This window comes from Meriones unguiculatus, chromosome 5 (assembly GCF_030254825.1).
Source record: "Meriones unguiculatus strain TT.TT164.6M chromosome 5, Bangor_MerUng_6.1, whole genome shotgun sequence".
Taxonomy (NCBI): Eukaryota; Metazoa; Chordata; class Mammalia; order Rodentia; family Muridae; genus Meriones; species Meriones unguiculatus.
Genome location: NC_083353.1, coordinates 103929127 through 103951463, shown reverse-complemented (window position 1 = coordinate 103951463; position 22337 = coordinate 103929127). Strand labels below are relative to the sequence as shown.

Below are 22337 nucleotides of genomic sequence, written 5' to 3'. Positions count from 1 at the left end.
AAATTGCCAAGAAACGTGAGTTAAAAATTAGAATCTGGGGGTTGGAGAGATGGCTCAGAGGTTAAGAGCACTGACTGCTCTTCCAGAGATCCTGAGTTCAATTCTTAGCAACCACATGGTGGCTCACAACCATCTATAATGTGAGCTAATGCCCTCTTCTGGGCATGCAGGTAGACATGCAGGCAGAACACTGTGTATATAATAAATAAATAAATTAAAAAAAGTTAGAATCTGGCTGGGTGTGGTGGCACACTCAGCACTCAGGAAGGCAGAGGCAGGAGGATCTCTGTCAGTCTGAGGGCAGCCTGGTCTACAAAGCAAGTCCAGGACAGGTTACACAGAGAAGGTAACCAAGGTTACACAGAGAAACCCTGGTTCAAACAAAAACAAAAAAAAAAGTTAAATAAAAAATTAAAAAAAAATAAATTGAATCTGTCTGGACAGTGGTGGTGCATGCCTTTGATCCCAGCTCTTGGGAGGCAGAGGCAGGCGGATCTCTGAATTCAAGGGCCAGCCAGATCTACAGAGTTGAGTTCCAGGACATCCTGGGCTACACAGAGAAACTGTCTTGAAAAAACAAAGAAGCACACAAACTAGAATCTGGGGCTGAAGAGATGGCTCAGCAGTTAAAGAACACATACTACTCTGGCAGAAGACCCAAGTTCAGTTCCCAGCACATTTGTTGAGCAGCTCACAAATGCTTTTAACTCCACCTCAAGGGGATCCTGTACCTTCTTGCCTTCTCAAGCACCCAACATGTGTGCACACACATTAATAAAAGCATAACCAGAACATGAATAGGTCTATTCCATTCTAAAGGCCCCATCTCTTCTTGTGGGAGCTGTGAGGGAGACAACTCAATCTCAAAGTATACTCATTTCCTTTCTTTCCAATTTAAATTTGTATACACAAATATATACTGTATATCCAGCATATGCTTCTCAGACCCTCATTTTTCCTTTCAGAACTTTCACATACTTATCACTATTTCCTCACTGATTCACCCATTATAATTTAATACTATTACTACTTACTACAACTTGATAGTGCTGAAACATGAAACTCTAAGATATCAGTTAGCAAGAATTAAAACATTCAACTGATTTTAGAACACTGAATTTATTTGGAACTGAATTGATGAAATAAAATGGTATTTTTTCTAAGCAGTGCCTGAATTCAAGAAATGTCTGCTGAGGAGCCAGCACCTGAAGTCACCAGAAACACACATAACCTAGCATTTCAATAAACATTTTTTAGTATTAACAGCAAGATTACTACTATCCCCAAAAGTTATACTAAGTCAAGAAATTCTGGTTCCTAAGAAACTCTATGCCACTGCTTTTATGGTCGAGAACTATTCATTTTCATTACTGAAAAATCTAAAAGGAGATAGTTTTAAATTAACTTAATCTAAGTACTTCTCCCATTAAGACAAAAGTATCCTAAGAAAAGACCATATGAGGGCCAGCAAGATGGCTCACCAGGAAAAGGTGTTTGCCACCAACACTAAAGACCTGAGTTGGATCCGTAAAACACATACAACAGAGAAAACTGATTTACAATTAACTTCTGATTTCACGCATGCAGATGTACATGCCTCCTCTAAATAACTATAAATCAAAAAATACTATGAGGTTTATAAAGAACAGGTCAAGCGTAAGTGTCTGATACAAAGATGACAGGAGAGAAGACCTTTGGGCTAGAAACAGGAGTTTTTGCTAGGTTTTCTCTTTTTCTTTTTCTGAGACAGAGTCTCTCTGTGTTAACAGTCCTGGCTGTCCTGGAACTAACTCTGTAGATCAGGCAGGCTGGCCTCGAACTCAAAGAGATCATCCACCTGTTTCTCTCTGCCTCCCAAGTGCTGGAATTAAAGGCATGCACCACCACGTTTGGTGAAGCAGGACATTTTTGACCATACTTTATACATTTTACACAGTAGCAAATAAAGTATTTTCATTTACTTGTAGAACAAAAGGTAATCTCTGAAAAATCTTAAAGTGAAATAAAAAATTAACTTCATTGAGTATCAAGCTGGTGGCATAATCACACAGAGAAAACACCAAAAGATTTTTTCTTTAATGCTGTAATTTAATTGACTATGTCTGAAGGGATATGCTGTTCTAAAAGATTTATTTATTTATTTATTTGTTTATTATACATACAGTGTTCTGCCTGCATGTGTGCCTACAGGCCAGAAGAGAGCACCAGACTTCATTACAGATGGTTTTAGATGGTTATGAGTCACCATGTGGTCTCTGGGAATTGAACTCAGGACCTTTCAAAGAACAGTCAGCACTCTTAACCTCTAAGCCATCTCTCCAGCCAGGAGGGATATGTTTTAAGAAAAAAGGAAACAGAATAAAACAATTCACCCACCTTTTAGTAACCACATTGTCCTACTAATTTAAAACTGTGGCAAAAAAAGTGAAGAAATACGTTGGTGTCACTGGAAATTGAGAATTGGGCACAGAAAAAAAAAAAGATCAGCTTACAATAAATATTGGTACTAAATGTGAAATATCAGTGATTAGGTGTTTTAAAAATAAAGCATTTTGAAACCCTCATTTTTAAAAAAGATCTAGAAACATCATCAATTCAAAAATAACGAACATTTTCAGTCTCTAAGGATCATTTCCTGAATTTGTTTTAAACTAAGGCTGGGTGAGGAAGATCATTCCAGGCAGGCCTGTACTATATACCCCAAAAACCTGTCACAAAAGCAAAGCAAAGTACCATTACCAACAACCACATACACCAGAAACTGCGGTGAAAAACGGTAAAAATGATCCCAGAACATTCTGTCATACTAGAACTAGAATGCAACAAAACAAAGAAAAACCATTAAAGATGAACCGTTAAAGATTTACTTAGCCAAGAGGTAAAGACAGTACAATCTGAATATCAAAAATAGTAATGAGACCAACATATTAAACATATTCAAAACCATGAGCACATAACACTTCACTGATCACCTCCTAAAGTTGCTAAGTTACCAATCCACTATTTTGAAAACCGATAAATAGGGGTAATAAAAAACAAGTACTAATCTTGCCTTTTGTATTCAACTGTAGTCCTAAAGGGGTTACACGAGAGGAAATATTTCAGCCCAGACAATATATGAAGTAATATTATACCACCATTTCACAAGCATAAAGAAAGTAGAATGGATCTTCACCTGAGATCCAAGCAGAGTGAAATCTGCTAGACTCCCTCGAGGGAGACCTTGAGTTTTCCCTTTTCTGACTATATGTCCACAAGGATTATGAATGCCCTCTGTTTTCAGCTTATCACAACAAATTAAAGAAGGGGCTTTGAAAAAGCAGCTGTCTTTTATTAAGATAGATATTAAAAGATTTGCAAAAATGTAAAACAATGTTATTTAAAAAGCAATGTTATTGTTCATTAAAAACCTCACGTCAAGTTGGTGGTGGTGGTGCATGCCTTTCATCCCAGCACTTGGGAGGCAGAGGCAGGCAGATCTCTGTAAATCTGAGGCCAGTCTAGTCTATAGAGCGAATTCCAGGACAGCCAGTGCTACAGAGAAACCCTAGAAACATAGCCTTTAAAATCGAAAACCTAGAAACACTACAAAAGACAATTTAAAAAATATATACACAAGACACAAAAGAAAGGGAGGTAAATAAAATTATAGATTCAAACCAATCAAGGGCAATGTAGTTCTGCCTGCGTGTAGGTATCTGCCTGGTGACTGTGCAAGTCAGATCCCAGGGAACTGGAATTACAGAAGGTTGTGAGTTACCATCTGGATGCTGACAACCCAACCCGGGTCCTCTGCAAAAGCAGCAAGTGTTCTTAACTGCTAAGTCATCTCTCAAGTGCCATTATGGCCCTTAATCAAGTGACCTGAGTAGGGTGAGCTGGGAGAACTAGGCATATGCCAGGCACATGTTCTACCATGTTACCCAAACAGGTTATTATTATTGTTGTTCTGGGGCAGGGTTTCACTGTATAGGCCTGGACCTCACTTTGCAGAACAGGCTGGCCTTGAATTCAGAGATCTACCTGGCTCTGCCTCTTGCGTGCTGCAATTAGGCATGTTCTACTATGCCCAGTCTGAAATAGTTATTTTAAACAATTTGATAAAATCTGAAGGAAAACCATTTTTCCTATTCTGGTGTATTTAGAATTTTCATAGTAAAGTTTTAAAATCCAACCCAATCTCTAGCTATTTGTTGCCATGCTAATAATGAAAAGAAAATACATTCTAAGAATTGCTTACTAGGGAAGAATAAGAGACCGAGAGACAAATTCTGGCATAGAATCAGAACTCAACAAAGAAAACTGGTTTGCTAGGTAGGGGCTAAGCGTTACCTCCATAGTTGATGTTCACCTCTAGGCCAATTTTGGAGAGTGAAAAGGATGTTATCAATGATGCTAGGACAGCGGGACTGTTCTAGGGAAACTCAGCTGTAGCACAGTCCCTCCTCATAAAAGATTAAGAAAAATTATTTCAGGACTAGGGTATAGTGATAGAATTCTTGCCTTTCCCCTCATTACTCTAAATAAATAAATAAATAATAATAATAATAATAAAACATAATCAACTCAGGTGCTGAAGAGATGGCTCAGTGGTTAAGAATACTGACTGCTCCTCCATAGGACGAGAGTTCAATTCCTAGAACCCACATGGTGGCTTACAACATTTGTAAATACAATACCAGAGGATCTGATACCTTCATTTTGTTCATGCATGCACATAGTGTATAAACGTAGCTGCAGACAAAACACCCATACACAGAAAATAGAAATGTAAAAATTTAGCTGAATCCTTTGCACAACTATCTGGCACAGAATGTACTTAGGAAATCATTATTACACATTTAGGAAAAACTAAGAAATCCTACCCAAAAATTGCTTTTCACTTCTCTTGGTTAGCACACTGCTATTCTATGCAAGATTCATCTTATTTTTAAGTTATATGTACATGCATGTGGTTTCCGTGGAGGCCAGAAGAGACCATTAGCTCTCTTTAAGCTTGAGTATGCTAGGAACCAAATTTGGTTCCTCTGTAACAGTGGTTTTCAACCTGTGGGTCATAAAACCCCTCAGGTCACCTAAGACCATCAAAAATACAGATATTTACATTATGGCTTGTAACAGTAGCAAAATTATAGTTATGAAGTAGCAATGAAAACAATTTCGTGGTTGGGGGTTACATGAGGAACTATAATGTACTAAGCATTAGGAAGGTTGAGAATCACTGCTGTAGAAGAGCAGGAAAGTGCTCTTAAGCCTGAGCTGTCCAGCTCTCAGACTGCTATTTTATAAAGTAGGGTATGCCTACTTCTTGTTGCTTTGTATACCATTCAAATCTCTAGCCATTCCTTTTCATACTAACAGTTCATATTAAACTTTAAGAGGAAGATTACACCTACCCAGAGCCATGTTTCTCAAAAAATGTCTTCCCATACATGGTCTAGCTGGATTTCTACTCAAACCATGAACTGACACATTATGACTAGCAATACTGTAAGGTCGATGAGCTAAGCATCACGTATGTGAGTGACATACATTTGGTTCAAATCAATTAAGCCCAAGATTTCAAACTAAAACTGCCTTGGAGTTAGCCACCTTTCTTATTTACTTGTTCTACCTGCTATGTAGCAAGTAACTTCTGAGCAATGTACCTGATGTTAGTAATGTTGACTTGTTCTGGTTCTTTGAAGGTGTCTGAATTTTCTGTTTACTTACTATGCAGTCAATAAAGCGACTGTTTATAACCTGTGAAGATTTTATTTCGTTTTAAAGATTTTAAATACTGACAGACACACTTTCAGTAAAAGGAGTCCAAACACAAAAATCCCAACAATTTCATATACTTTTGGCGTCATCTTAAAATAATCAACCTGTCCTGTACTTCTGCTGGGTCATGAATTAAAGTTCTACTTGGTATAAATAAAACCAAATTTGTCTAGAAAGAAGAGAAATATTTTAAAAGAAACTTCAATTTTTGAATAGCTCCTACATTTTTTTCTAGATCTTCTGAAGAGGAGGAAGAGGAAGAAGAAGAGAAGAAGAAAACAAGAACAAGAATTATTCTAGCTAACATTTTTCAGGCTGTGGGCACAGAAACACATTCACTTCTATGGCTGTAGTAGTTTGTGCCACAGAACTGAGAAAAATAAAATAACAAAGATGGGTTTTTGAGACAGTTCTGTTTTAGGAAGGTAAATACTTGTTTTTAGCGTAAAATTTGTCTCTCTTTTTTTAAAGTGTCCTTTTGTGCTCATATATAGATAGTACCTGCCAACATATGCAAGGTCCTTGGTTCAATTCTCAAAACCACACACGACACACAAAAGCACTCTTTTGATTCTATCTCAAATGCCACAATAACCACATTATATATATATATATATATATATATCTTCCCCTAAAAACAAGCCAATTCTCAATAGTCCATAATAAAGAAAAAAGTAATATAAATGAATGCAGAGGAAAACTAATTGCTAATACCCTTCAAGGCTCTTTACATGTTCAGCTGATTGTTAACTGCAGACCACCCTTCCTCACAGAAGCCATGAAGGCATAACACTACATGCTAGTCAGGAGCAGGAAGGAAATATAAATTTCAGTATGAGTTAAAGATCGGAACAAGACAGAAAAGTTGTGCACGGAGCTGGGAAGATGGCTCAGTGGTTAAGTGGCTGCTCTTCGAGAGGACCTGGGTTCAATTCCCAAAACCCACATGGCAGGTCACAACTGTCTGTAACTCCAGATCAAGGAGATCTGCCTTCACACAGACATACATGCAGGTAAAACCACTAATGCACAAAAAATAAAAACAAATAAATTGTTTAAAAAAAAAGTTATGCACATTGGGAGAAAAAAAAAAACCAACTTCCTAATACAAATCAACAATGCAAACATAAAACAATGAAATCCCTGTGGAATGACACTTGACTATTAAATATGCTAGTGCAATTCTGGAAAATCCTAACCAGATCATAATGTCTAGAATCACAAAATTTCCACTCTTAAAGTAACATCAGCACACATACCATCTTCAACTACTAGGGGTCTTAAGCCTTCACATTTCAGGAGTGAAGAGGGGGAAATCTGAGCACCAAAATACAAAGTAAAAACACTAAATTAAAATTTTCATTTTGAGCAGTGTTGGAAAAGAAGTCTTAAAGATTTTAAGAATGACATTTTTATACTCAAACAACTATTTAATTGGGTGAGAGGTCAACATATATAAAGGTTTAACTTTAAAAATCTTAATTCTAGTCATAAACACAGACATACATGGGTGATCTCCAATACAAACTGCAAACACAGAATGGATTTCATTTTATAATAGTGACTTCTGGCAGTGGTAACAACTATGAATAGCCAATGAAATTATATGCTTTAAAACCTTTCTATAAGCTAAGAACCTGAAACAGTGTACCAAGAGTAGAGGACATAAGGTATTTGTCACTAGACTTTTAAGTATTAGCTTTAGAACATATAAACAAATCCACAACCTACCATAATATATAAACTACAGTAGCCCATTCAATTCCCCCCTTTGTCCTAGTTTCTTTTTTGCTGGGAAGAGGCGTAGTGGGATAATAATAGCAGGAAGTAAGGTGGAGCAGCTGCACAGCAAGATGAGGTGATGTATGTGCTTCACCTCCGTGTTGGCCTACTGCTGCCTCGGCTTATGAAAATGAAATTAGCTGTTTGGGAAGCCATAAGTTATAATAAATATTACTGGGATCAAGATGTAGTCTCCTACTTTTCTCATTTTTATCAGGATCTGTTTTAGGCCTCTAGTCAGATTCTGTCAACAGAAGCAATAAAGGCCACATTTTTAGAGATTTTGAGTATTTCAGAAGGGAACCCTAATGCTAACAATAGATACTTGGTGGAGAGACTGAGGCTAGGACTAGCTTCCTTTTAGTCCCACAAATCTATGGAAATAATCCATGTTAATTGACTGTCAAAAAGAAATGGCCATCTAAATATCCATAAGAATGTATGATACACCTCCCTAAAGTTCATATCAATGCTGTTTCTATTTTGCTGATGAAAAACTTTTCCAAGAAGTGATAGTAACGCAAATTTATTTTGTTTGGGCCCGTGTCCACATGGGGATACATGCTCAGGCATTAACTTTCCCTCCAACTCTCAGACAGGGTCTCTTACTGGTCTAAACTGGTCAAGTAGGCCAGGATGACTGGTGAGTGAACCCTAAAGATCTGGCATCTCTGCCTGCTCAGGGCTGGGATTACAAGCATCCATTACCCATCACATACAGCTGTTTTACATGGGGAACTGAACTCGAGTACTCTTTTTTTACAAATTCCTGACCAAGGGAGCCTTCTACAAGCCTCTCACATTTTTTTTTTTTTTCTGGATCAAAATACCCTATGTAACTGTCAAGACAGCCATACTTAAAAGTGTTACATAGGCAACACATTTGTAATTTTATTTTATTTTTTTACAAAAGAGAGAAATGACACAAAACTTGATCAACGTGTTACAACATTCTGGTTATGTTAATTTACAGCCATGTCTTCTTTACTAATCCATAAAAAGAAACCGGCCTTCTGGTTCTTTTTAATCTCATTCAAGCAATAGATGTACTCTTGGAAAAACGGTTCAAGGATTTTTAAAACTTAAATTCTCTTAAAACAACCTGTTCATGGAAATGAACAGTCATATATTACTTTATAAAGAAGAATCCTTTGTAATCTAAATAACTACTGTCTAATTTGTGAATGGAATTTTAAAAAAGAACTAGCATACGTGTAACATTTGACATTTAACTAACTGAAATGATTCAGGACAGACTCTTAACATGTTAATGACAACTTCAACAGGAACCTAAATTTGGCAGTATCTCATGGGTTTGCCTATAAAGATATAACTTACACACCTCTAACACTGTAACTCTTAGTAAGTAATGAGCTAGATATAATCACCTTTTGCTGAGAGCTAAGCACCAACTAATAAGATTGAGCCTAAACTATAAGTTGGGGCAACAGTAATCTCCAGTGCATCAGATCCTGCAGGAAGTAGGAGGAAGACTGAAACAATAAGGTAGCTTTCCTTTTTTGTGTATGTGGTTATTGTTTTTTGGATTTGGTTGGTTGGTTTTGCTTTTTTGAGACAAGAATCTTATTCTGTAGCTTGGCTGGCATTTTGGCTAAGCTTCCTGACTCAGTTTCCTGAGTACAGGATATAGAGATGTGAGCTATAAGGCCCTGTTATAAAAAGACTTTTTTTAGTACACATTTTTTCATGATAGTGATCAAATATGTTGGACTGTGCACTTCCTCTTACTAAAATAAACCAAAATTAACCATGTGCGATTACTGTACAAAAAAACCCCATAATATTTGACACCTTGTCGAATCTAAACCCAACCAAAAATTGAAACACAAATATAATTCACACAGAATAGGCCCTTCCAACCCTCACTAAAATCTGGCTAGCAGATGCTCTGGACAGCTCTACTAAGAAGGCAACTTACACTTAGAAGGGAAGAGAACACGGAACTTACTTTAATACATACAAAGCTTCAGGTCCCCTTGTACCTTCTCTCCCCCACCCACTGGGAGATAGGACAGGTTCTTCCAGATTTCTAGTATATATGAAATTTAGGCTTAAAAGGATATGCTTGGCATAAATTCAAGGCTTAAGTGGGAACTAAAAACAGTTTCTTTAATTGTAAACCAAAGTGAATAACCTCCTGGGGGAAAAAAAAACCCTCTTGCTTTTCCTACCTCCTGCCCCTCCCCCACCAACACTGCATCCCTGCTGTGCAAAGAGCCCTTTGTCCTGCCCCGCACTTATCTAGCTGTTTGGCCATATTGACAGGCCTACTGGAGGCATAATAAGGGAGTCAGTCTGACATAAGCAGCTGGCGATTTGAAACAAAAATCTTCCTTTTCTACTCACATCAAAATCCTGCTGCAGAGGTCTGTGGCTCCTCCCATACTTCCACCTATTTCTCAAATAGAGCAGCAAGGAACTGGCACTTCCCTTTGATTCGGTAGTATAAATAAAAAACTTGATTCCCTAGCCAGAAATTCTTACAGCTACTGGTGTTTGTGTGTTGTAATGTATAATATTAAGGCCAGAAGGTTCCTCACCTCTAGGTAGACACATGTATCACTTCAATTTGCCATGAAAACTCTAGAAAGTCTCATACTACAAGACAGAAGAGACAAGGAAGTAGCAGACATATTTATCAAACAAGCTGACCAATAATCTTAAGGTTTTGAAAACACCAAGGATTCAAAAAGCCAAAAATTCATTTTCTTGCCTTCCTATCAAGACATTTTATGGGATTTACATTAAGTAAGGCATTTCCCCAGTTACTCTGCAAAATCAATATAATAGAAACAGAGTGGGGCAGGAAGGGGTTTGAGAACTTTTACTCAGAAGAAACATACAGTCTGGACTTAGTTTCACTGTCTCTTTGGTGTACATCACAAATCCCTCAAGTGCTAAGTAAAACCTCTCCCGAGTGATGCTCTCTAACAGAATCTCCCCTCAGTATTATTGGCATCTTTACCCAGTTTATTATAACTGAATATAGAATAGGACAATTTTTCTAAGATTACATAATTTAACAAAGCATGTAGAGATAAGTAAAAGGCTATTCGCTCTACCTTTTGCAGCCTTCCCTGAATTCTAGCCACTTCACAACACCAAGTGAAGGTCATGTCATTTACTAAATGTGTTGAAGCTCTGGGGTCCAGAGTACCATCATATTTCAGAGCCGCATTATTCTTTTCTAAGAAGTTGTCTGAAAGGACACTTTATACCAGTTGAACTAGCATACACACATTTTCTAGTCTAAGTTCACCACTAGTCAGGCCTCCTAATTTCAGACTAAATCGACAAGTCACTAGAGTTCAGCGAAAAGTTACAATAAAATTTTATTTTACTTATGATCTAACTTCTCTTGGCCATGTACTCAATAATTACTGGCTGGTATGGTCTAATAAGTTATTTCAATATGAAGATGATTTTATTTCCCCAACCAAAGGCCAAGCTGTAATTTCAGAAAGTATGCAGACTCCTAGATACTAAACAGTAACAAAAGATGTAAGCATTTTTAAGTGTGCCAGTCCAAATAATCCTTCTAAGACAAAAGAGTCTTGCTCCTCCAGAGTAATTACTGTGAGACCACAACCAATTCCAAAAAACAGGAAATAAAACTGGTAGTCACTATTTTCTAAAGAAACTTGTGTAATTAAGCTAAAAACACTAGCACCTTTAACTGTAAATATTATTACAGTTAATATTATTAAGCTGTAGTATTATTAAAAAGTCAGTATGAATGAAACCATACCTAAGGGATACAGCATCTTACCTATGACACAATATTCTTATTAAAACCACCTAACCACCATTAAGAGATTTTTCCTGCTTCTAGCACTGGAAAAACAATATGAACCACATCTGTGAATATAGAATACTCTCCATTGTTTCTTGGTTCCTTGCCACAAATGCCAGAGCCATACTAAAAAATTATAGATGTTTGTGGGCTTTAAATACATGTGTACAAAGCTGAACAAACAGAATCCTAAAGGAAAGGTATCGTTTGCAGGAGTAATTTAGAGAGGAAGGAAAAAACAAAACAAAACAAAAAAACAATCCACATGATTTCATGTGTTGCACATGCCTGGGTGAGGGTTCTGTTTCAAATATTCCCTGCCAGGCAAACTACCGGTTCTGTTCAGTTAGGAGTGGGGTGGTGATAATCAAAACTTAGAAGGGACTCTTGCTGCCTTACTATCCTGAAGTTGTTCAATTCTAAATATTCCTTCTCTTTTTCTGATGGATTGTTGCCAAAACACATTTTTGTTCAGTGGAAAGAGTATAATCCAACACATACATGACCAATCCAATTTACAAGTCAAATATCAGTGAATATATCTAATCTGGAGAAATCTACAGATTAATATAAAAATTAAGACCAAAACATTAAATATTAATCCAAAAGTAGCTCTTTTTAGTTTAGGTATCCAATTGTAATACGATGTTTAGGGAAAATATCTATTCACGTAGGTAAATATGGAATAACATGGAGAAAGAAATATAAATCAGAAGGAAAACATTTCAGTTGCTTTGGAAAAACAAAACAAAAAGATCCTCCTTACCCTATTCTGGTACCCAGGAAAATCTTTACAAGGATTAAAAAAGATCAAAACACTAAAAAATCTTTTAGTCAAGTCGAAGTACAACCTCAAGATAGTAACAAAAAGCTGCCAAGCCCCTCCCCAAACAAAAACCTGAAGTCTTTAACTTTGATCCAGCTTTCAGATGCTGATATCCATAAATGGATACAGTTATGAATTGCTAGTTCTGGTCTCTTCACGAACAAAAAGCAAACCAGCTCAGCAGTGCAATTTCCCAGGAAAGCAAGCTAGGTTTCTTTCCAGCCCTGAGCAGCCATCGCCTAAGTGCAGTTCCCTGCAGCCAACAGCATTAATGGACGCTGCACTGCTGTCCTTCCCTGGAGACAGCAGCCAGCACTACTCCAAGCTTCTCACGTAGCAACCAGAGCTCCAGAGCCAGCAGCTGCCGCCGCCTTGTATACTCACTCCTGTGATCCAACACAGGAGCAACCTTCTCTTTACCCCACCCCCACTTCTTAACACACTTTCTTTTTGGAGGGGGGGGAACCAATGCTCCATGATGGAAGTATGCTTTTAGAAAGAAACAATCCTAAGGTCACGGTCTTAAATTGAGATCTTTGATTAAAAAAAAAATCAATATATAGCAAATTCCAAATATTTGTTTTAACTAAACCAGCAATTTAGGAGTAAGCATTAAGCTTTAGTTTTTAAAACGCCAATTTTTCCAAACATTCAGCAATCAAATTTAAATTTACAGCTAGGGACAAGAGCCTTGGGTTGTGTGCTACTAAAAGGCATATCAGTGTTCTATACACAACAATATGAATAACCTTAAAGGCTCTAATCCCATAACGGACCACAAAATTTGGCCAGAAAACTAATGATCCTCATGAGAAAACTGGAAGAAATCCAAGGGAAAAAAAATTCCCGTGTCCTCCAAGCTCAGAAATCTCTGATTATGTCAGAATTCTCTGCTTTAGTCCTAGGTCAGTTTACACACATCTAAAATTACCCCTTACAGCTTTCCTCCTAGCGACCTAACCATTATTAATATAAAATTAAGCGTCAAAAACACTTTCCTCTCAATATGTCGCACACAAACCTCCTAAAAAGCTCCTAACAGTCAGCTGGATCCACCTGGATCTTTCTCAATCAAAAGCATAGTTAGCTATTTAACATATGCCAAAGGAAGTACTGTAAACACGACCTTGATCACAAATATGTCATCTAAAAACAATTTAGTCAAGGTATGGAGGAAATTAGAGAATCTGAATTCCTTTAAGTATTCTGAGCACAGGGAGGATTGGCAAAAGGAACTCAGGTATAGACAAAAACCCATAGAGTCCACAGCTCTGGGCAAGAAATGAGTTGCTGGTGAACATATTACACAAGTAACATGAGAAAGCAGAAAATGCAGGTCATACACGCACCCCTGACCCAGACCAGTAGAGCGGGCTGCAGCATCAATACACAGGAGAAAGATCCCTTATTCCTAAGCATGAAAAAGGCAAAGGCTCTCTACAGAATAAATTAGCATAGAAGGGGGTTTCCCAGCAGTTAAAACTTTCGCTCAGAGAGCGATTTACCTACTAAAACCAGGGCTATTGTCCACCACCATTCACCTCACATCTTGGCTTGCACACATAGAGGAAGAGGATTCATAAGGGGCACATTTTTTCCCTCGTCTTTAAAGTCATTCTTTTAAAAGATCGATCTCCACACCCTAGGCAGGAAAAATGACAAAATTTGGCTCAATTCCAGTCTGGAACCCTACAAATTCAACAGGGATATCGCAGGGATACTGGGGCATACGCCACAGAGAGTCCAAGAATGTGAGGTGGGGGTGGCGAAGGTAATGTCTTTGGTGTGGGAAAAGCAGCAGCCATCTGATACAGGGACTCGAGAACCAGAGGGGAGGCGTTCAGAAAGATTATGGAGGGGAGGACGCCCCCCCCCCCGAGCGATCAGAGTTGTTACAAGGCCGCAAGAACAGGGGTGGAGGTGGGGGCTCAGGGACAGAAAAAAAAAAAAAGTATGCCTGTGTATTTTGAGAACAGGGTTGCGAGAGGCCTCTCCTGAAAAGGGTATAAACGTGGAGTAGGCAGTGCCCAGGAAAAAAGGGGAGACCAGAGTAGGGGGAGGGGAAGAGTCTTGACCCAGGGAAGACATTAAAAGGGTAGTGGGGTCGATCAGATTAAGGAGAGCCTTTCTCCCTGGGCAAGAGGGGTGCAATGGTGTGTAAGGGTTGCCGAGAAGGTGGGAAGGGCAGCATCGTCCTGCTACTAACCTGGAAAGGCCCAGGGCCCACGACCCCGAGGAGAGAGAGCACGGGGAGACTGAGGTGACCCTTCTTCCCCCCGGGGGCCCGGTCGTGTGGTTCGGTGTCTCATTTCTGTTGGACCCTTACCTTGACCCAGGCGCTGCCGGGGCCTGGGCCCGGGCTGCGGCGCACGGCACTCCCGGGAGGCAGCGAGACTCGAGTTAGGCCCAACGCGGCGCCACGGCGTTTCCTGGCCGGGAATGGCCCGTACCCGTGAGGTGGGGGTGGGGGGCAGAAAGGCGGAGCAAGCCCAAGGCGGGGAGGGGGAGGGCCAGGGGCGGAGGGGGGCCGGCACTACTGTGTTGGCGGACTGGCGGGACTAGGGCTGCGTGAGTCTCTTGAGCGCAGGCGGGCGGCGGCCGCCCCTCCCCCGGCGGCGGCAGCGGCGGCGGCAGCGGCAGCTCACTCAGCCCGCTGCCCGAGCGGAAACGCCACTGACCGCACGGGGATTCCCAGTGCCGGCGCCAGGGGCACGCGGGACACGCCCCCTCCCGCCGCGCCATTGGCCTCTCCGCCCACCACCCGGCACTTATTGGCCAGCTCGCCGCCAATCAGCGGAGGCTGCTGGAGCCGCCTAAAGAAGAGGCTGTGCTCCGAGGCTCCGGCTCCTCAGAGAGCCTCGGCTAGGTAGGGTATCGGGACTCTGGCGGGAGGGTGGCTTGGCGCGCTCGTGGGGACGGGCGGCTGCGGTGCGCCCTCCGAGGGCGGCGAGGCCGCCTTGTGGGACGGCCGGGCACGGCTCGTTACGCTCAAAGGGGCGAGCGGGTGGGGGGCGCAGGACGACGGTCCGCCCTGCAGCAACCGGAGGGGGAGGGAGAAGGGAGCGGGAAGTCTCCGTCGGACGCGGCCTTGGCTCCCCCAGGGGCCGGGGGAGCGCTTCCGGTTCACGTCTCGTCGCTGATTGGCCTCTTCTCCTCCCGCCGCGTGTGAAAACACAAATGGCGTGCTTTGGTTGGAGTGAGGCGCCTGTCAGTTAACGGCTGCTGGAGTGCGCAGCCGCCGGCCGCCTCGCTGTGCCCACTGGGTGGGGCGGGAGGTAGGTGGGGTGAGGAGAACTGGACGTGCGGGCGCGGCCGGCCTCTGGCGGGGCGGGGGAGGGGAGGGAGGGAGGGTCAGCGAAAGTGGCTCGCGCGCGGGCGGCCTCCCACCCTCCTCTTCCTCTGGGGGAGTCGGTTTACCCGCCGCCAGCCTGGCCTCGCTGCCTGATTGGCTCCCGGGGCCCAGAAAACTGGCCTTTGCAATTGGCCCGCGTTCATGCAAGTTCAGGCCGTCGGCGGGCTGGCGGGGGCGGCAGGGAGGCGCTCGCAGGTTCCGGCCCTCCCCGAGGCCCCGCGCCGCAGAGTCTGGCCCCGCGCCCCTGCGCAACGTGGCAGGAAGCGCGCGCTGGAGGCGGGGTTGGGCGGGCTGTCTGAGCCGCGGGGCGGGGGCGGGCGCGATTCTTCCCTTGAGTTGTAGCCACACGAGGGACGAGAGGAGCCGGACATGCACCGTGCACTCCTGGGAGCGGAGGAAGGAGCGGGGGCTCAGTCAGTCTAGCTTGGAGGCAGGAAGCACTTGCTCTCCAAAAATTGGTGGGAGCTGCAATCCATGAGGGAACCGCAGTGGAGTAGGCGGAGAGAAGGCCGCACCCTTCTCGGTAGGGGGAGGGGAGTGCTGCAGTACCTTTCTGGGAGTTCTCTGCTGCCTCCTGTCTTCTAAGGACCGCCCTGGGCCTGGAAGAATCCCTTCCCCCTCTCCCCTCGTGATCTGCAAGTCGAGGCTTTCTGTAGATGGGCGGTAGTCTTCTGGGCAGGCTTAAGGCCTAACCTGCTGCCTGGGCGTTGTCCTGCAGGGGAATTGAACAGGTGTAAAATTGGAGAGGGGAGACTAACCTCTGACTTTCGTTTGTGTGGGGAGATAATTATAATAGGGGCAAACAGAAAAGGGAGACTAGGCACTCAACTGGGGTTTCATGCAGCAAAACTACAGGTTATTACTGCTAATGATCTGCCTTGGAATATTTCTCTTCGAGGCAGATTACAGACATGCTCACCCGAGTTTTATACTCTCCCACTTGAGATTCTTGCTACATCATGAAATTAGAGTATTGTGAATTAGAATACATAAACAGAATTTTAGCATTTTTTACAGAGCCCGGTACTTTATGTCCATCCCTTTTCTCTGCAGCCCTACCAAAAGATATTTTAGCGTTTTCATTTGTTATACTAGCTCATCCAATCCCTAGACAGAGCACTGGCATTCTCCCTCTCCTGATCTTAGAAGCTCGATGAGTCATGAAACCAGACAGATTAGTTATACCACAAATTGAGGCTGTAGCTGGGGCCTTACACTGCAGTTCTTTTATTCCTCCTTAGTACACTTTGACTCTTCGCCTAGATTTTCATTTTCTTTCCCCAGCCCAAGTGTTCCACACTTGGGTCTATTCACAGTCCAGAGAGCTTCACAATAATAGATTTGTTGAGAATTTTCATCTTTCTGCTCCCATGGATGCCTATCTCCTTTTTCACCATTAATAAACTGAACTGTGTCCAATTAATGGCTTCCAGATGGATGTCTCCTCCCTCCCAATATTACCTGATATATCTTAGATTGTTGTTAGTCTGATTGTCTTAAGAGGTGCATGAACTGACACACAAAACTTAATGCTTTAGTGGACTCCATGAGAACAATACAGAAGACTAGTAATGAGCTAATGACAACTTTATTTTATCACTTCTCATACACACCCCTTAAGTCACATGGAATTGATAGCTGCTTACTAAACTTTTGTCTCTGTACATGTGTAGAAGGTAGTTCCTATATAGACTGAAGGTTGAGATTTTCTTCCTGACCTAAGGTGCTGTGAGCCTATATTTTTCTATTTAAGCAGTGTTTTCTCTTGATCTCTGGCTTAATTCATGGCATTCCTCGTGTTATTGCTGGTTTAAATGTGATTTTGCCAAGCTTCTTTAGGACTGTCTTACTGAGTCATGTTCTGCGAAGTAAAATGGAGTAAGCAACATAAATGTATTTGAAGCTTGGTCTATAGGTTCAGTTTGTGCTCATGCTCTGTAAGACTACTACCTAGTAAAACTTACTGCATGGGATATTCTGTGTTTGTATTGTACCAATACAGTAGCCAGTAATCAAATTACTCCTTAAACACTGGAAATGTTACCAAGGAAGTAATTTTTATTTGAAGCATGACTATGGACAGAGGAGCTATAACTGCAAACTTGTTCATTACAGAAGACAAATGTGTTTTTTAATGATTTTCTCTTAGACTACGCAATAAAGAAATAAAAATTGAAGCTCTGGTAGCCCATTTGTTTAAGCTGCTTGTTTTACTTAATTTTTGTGCCTCATCTATACTAAGCTAAAAGCTAAAATCTACAGGTCATTACTAAACATGAAAGCAAGTACTTAAAAATTTGTATTTCAGAAACTTAGGGCCAGAGTTTAGTCAGGCAGTGATGGCATACGCCTTTAATTCCAGCACTCTGGAGGCAGAGGCAGGCAGACCAACCTGGTCTACATAACGAGTTCCAGGACAACTAAGAACACACAGAAATTGTGTCTCCAAAACAAAAACAAACAAAACAAAAACTTAGAGGGCTGAGATTTCATTAAATCATAATTTAGGCAATCCGTTCGAGCCACCATGGGATTTGGCAGAATGTGCCCACCTTTCTGAGGCTGGATATTCTTATTTCTATCTGCTACTGGTCAACCCAATAGCTTTTTTTGGGGATTCTTTTTTCTTTAAGCTTCCTTCCCAACCATGTAGCCCCTTGTTTGCCACTGTCTTAATTCCTATTCTGGCTTAAGTGGTATGGCTTTTTGCCTTATGGGCAGCTGATTTCCTGGGTGGGGTTAGCAATTCTTTCAAACTCTAAAGTTGTCCCTTTAAAAATTTAGTGGGGGGTTGTATAATATAAAAGAATACAATAGTTACATAGGAGTGAGGTTGAGCTAATATTAAATGAGCCCCTCCTCTATAAAAGACATTGTTTTCTAGGAAACATTTCTATGTTATGTTTAGGACTGGGGGCAGGGGGCTTTAGTATGCAGAAACTTGTCAACTTGTTTCATTGGATTTTTCTAGTCTCACCCAGAGGATTTAAATTCTGGGCAACCAAGGTCAAATTACAGTTTTGTCTTTTCTTGTTCATTTGCTTACGGTAAATTGAAAAGGTGGCTTCAAAGATTGTTTTGTTGAGGCAGGGACTCACTGTATATATCTGGCTGGCCTGCAACTAGCCTTAAACTTACAAACTTCTGCCTGCCTTTGTCTCCTGATTGGTGAGGTTAAAAGTGTGACCAGTAACTGTCAGCCTGAACTGTTTTTTTGTTTTTGTTTTGTTTTTAAGCTTTAAAAAGCAACCAAACAGTAACAGTGAAATGGAAAAGAAAAATGTAGTAATACTTTTGGAACTTGCAGATCAGATTCTTTTGAAGGGACTATATTAAGGAGTCTTGGGTGATAATTGGTAGTGTTTGTGGTGCAAGCAGTGAGAACTTGAGTTAAATCTCCCTGACACACACACACACAAAAAAATCCAGGCATGTCAGAGCTCGTTGTTTGAAGGATCTCAAGGACTTACTAGCCACACAAGTCTAGTTACTTGGCAGGCTCCAAGCGAGAACATATCTCAAAAAACAAGGCAGACAGCAACTAAGAAACTACAGTCAAGGTTATCTGTCTTTCACACCCATTTGCATATACACAGAGATTAAAATATTCCAAAGTTTTCATTCAGCAACATTTATCTGGTACTATGTTTCTCCCATCAAATTGTATCCCGCAAGGACACAGGGATTGCTTCAGTGAGTAAGCAAGAGTTGGGAACTGATTTTTTTTTTTTTTTAATTTGTGAAATACAGAACAAAGCTCCTATTGTGCAGTAACTGAGATCTGGTTTATACTCACAAGCACTTTCTTGGGTTTCCCTGCACCAACCATTGCAGATATCCTGTTTCTGTGCTAGGCGTGCCTTGGGCTAATGGTTATTTAAATCAACTTAGTTTCCTGTCAGGTGGTGCCATATAATTGCATATACTTATGGCAGAAACTTTGTTAAATATTAAACATTTGTACTTAATGTGAAAGTTAAGTGAGGGTTTGTGATTCAGTTTAATTTTCAAATTTTGAGCAAGATAAGGCATTTTTACATGTCTTAATGTTTGATGTGACTATTATGGTTTGTAGTCATTGGTCTAGAATGTGAAAATTGAGCATAACAAGGGCAATTGTGACTAGTTGGCTGGAGGCAACCCTAGCTATAGAGCACTTTGCTGGGTCACAAGTCCAGGAGTCAAAAGCATTTGACCTTGAAGGTTGAGGCCTTGATTTTGTTAGTCTAGTGTATGCTAGTTTATATATGGGAGGACATACTTATCCAAATGATATTCGTGACTCCATTTTTGACTGAGTTAAGACACTGATTAGCACTGTTAGTGAACATGGAATGGCTTTTAGGCTTGAACTGGAGTTACTTGTTTCTCTGAAGTCTAGATTCATTTTCCCTACCTTTCCCAGTAATCACTGGTGGTTGATTGATTGATTGGGTTTTTTGCCCTAGTACTTTTTAACACTTTGTTTTCTAGGTATTAGTTTGTTCAAAGAAATGTTTAAGTTTGGGTCTTCCTTTTGGCACAGTAGCATGTTTTCAGGTCCTATTTACAAAGTTGAATGTTTTGTTACTTGGCTAATATCACCAGTGGATGGATTTTTAATTCTCTCAGTAGTCTTGAATGGTCTTTACTGATCCTTCATTAAAATCCAGTATGAAGTACTATTCACCTTAACAGATGCTATTGGTACCAGTCTGGACAGGAGGGAACTAAAGCACAGTGGGACTTAAAAGCAACTTACCATGAATATACTAGCAGATTGAGGAGCTAGGGATAGAAATTTAACTAGCTAGCGTTTGATATACCCACCATCTTTTATACTACCTTGCTCTGATAGAAATATTGTTTTAGGAAACATAGATATTGTGTACTTTAAGTTTGTAGTAGGCTTATAGAAAGTTGAAAACAAAAAAAAAAACTATTAGATTACTAGATATCTCCAGGGAGAATTAAAAAAATTTGACCAAGTGTTAAGTCACTGAGAATGGTCTCAAAAGATCACTTAAGGAACTTTTCTTTAATGCCCTCACTCCAACACCATTTGGTCCACTTGAATGTTGTCATAGCTCTTAAAATTGCAAGTAAGAATAGTAATTGTGTAATTATTGTTTTTCTTCTTTTAGATTGTTCCTAGGGGACAGGACAGTGCTTGTTTAAGGCTGTATTCCTGCTGTCTGAGCAGGACCGTCTTCGAGATCAACATACTTTTCATAATACCAAGGCTGTTGCCTTTTACATTCTCAGAAGCAAGCAGAGGCACATGATGTTGTGTTAAATACTGTCACTATGTTAAATATTGCTGTGCAGTTCCGGTTTTCCTAAGGTAGTTTAGGTACTATGTATATGTTTTGAATTAACTGTTACACCTTCCATAATCCATGCAGTGTGTCATGAAATTGTTAAGTCTTGTAGCTTCGTACATAAGGATAAAGGTGTTTTATTGTCATGTTTTGAACATTTCCCCAAAGTTCCGAATTATAAAATTGCAACTTTAGAATTCATTTAAGGAAGATGGTTGTGGTTTAAGATGATGCTTAATTACCATTTATGTTTTGTGTTAGAAGATATTATATAAAACTGACGTGTGGAAGTGCTGGTCAAGAAATTTTAAGAAATGTGTACTGTCTTTAGAAAGCATTTAACTAGCATGTCTTTTGCAACATACTAACTTTGAATAGTGTTGGCACCAGCTATGTTGTAGAGTCATTTTAAAGAGGCCTTCTAATGAGTGTTGGATTGTTTTGAATGCTGTTGAATGTTTTAAATGCAGACTTGTTTGTATTCCATAAGACAACTGTCAGAAGCTTCAAACTAGAAACATAAGCTGAAATATTTCAGAAGGTAAACAAGCTACTTGTATTGGCTGTAATGTATAATGGTTATGGTTTTAAAGTTAGCATTGCTGAGTAGTATCTACCTGCCAGGTGAAAAGAAATGTTCCTAGTGGTTCTTTTGAATAGTATAGCAACTTGTTATGTAAAAATCTTTCCACAGATATGAACTCTAATTCATACATGTAGGTGTATATGTAATACCTTACCGATGGATGAAGCTACAAACATGACTGGACTTTATATTGTGATTGTATTTATTTATGTGAAAACTTGGCAATAAACCTATGTCCTAAAATAGTCAAAAGTGTGGGATGACTTTTTAATCTCAAAGCTTATCCAGAACTGTGTTGACATTTGCCCTGACGGTGAAAAACAAAGTGGGTAGAACATGCAATGCCTTGGCACACACTGTTCATTGCCACTCATTTGTGATGTCAGCCAAAGAGGGAGGCATGTGCTTTTACTTCAAAACACCCTTCTGAAAGACTGACAAGTTTTGGTAATCACGGTTGGAATTGGGCAAGCCTGGCCTGTTAGGTAAACAGCTGACAGGGGCATAATTAAATCCAAACTTTGAGGGAAATTGGAAAAAACTTGAATATTGTGTGGACCAACTTCTGGAAGATGTATATAATAACTCTGATTCATTGCCTTCCAGCTGACCAATACCTATGCCCTATCAATTGCATGCATAAGATAACATCTGGGCCTTCTAGCCCAGAAATTGACAGTTCCAAACTCCTATGTTAGTGTTCTCACTAATATATCCCCAGCCCAGTCTTGAAAACAGAGTTGATGCTACAATGTTTCAAAATTTTAAGAATGAGAATTAGAAAGTTTTAAATTTTCTAAAGATGGCTTCTTTAGAAAGATGTACATAGGGAACACTCTGACTCTGAAAGAGCCTTGAAGACTGGGACTGGGCACACTACACTAGACTAGCAGGTTTAAGTGGAGAAAAGCATA

General features: G+C 40.5%; 1 protein-coding gene, 1 long non-coding RNA gene and 1 pseudogene across 5 annotated transcripts in view; 2 read left to right on the top strand and 1 right to left on the bottom strand.

Annotated features, from left to right (window-relative positions):
• LOC110561371 (large ribosomal subunit protein uL5-like) overlaps positions 1–14641 on the top strand; it is a 28263-nt pseudogene extending 13622 nt beyond the window's left edge.
• Positions 1–14721, bottom strand: part of Setd5 (SET domain containing 5) — an 80998-nt gene extending 66277 nt beyond the window's left edge. For all 4 annotated transcript variants that reach the window (XM_060383897.1, XM_060383900.1, XM_060383901.1 and 1 more), the window contains exon 1: positions 14512–14721. The gene's annotated coding sequence lies outside the window, so the exon portion shown is untranslated. The remainder of the gene's footprint in view (positions 1–14511) is intronic.
• Positions 14722–14859: 138 nt separating this feature from the next.
• On the top strand, positions 14860–21675 carry LOC110561367 (uncharacterized). Its single transcript, XR_002477171.2, has 2 exons — positions 14860–15051; positions 20661–21675. It is a non-coding gene; the product is annotated as an uncharacterized LOC110561367 (long non-coding RNA).
• Positions 21676–22337: the final 662 nt, after the last annotated feature.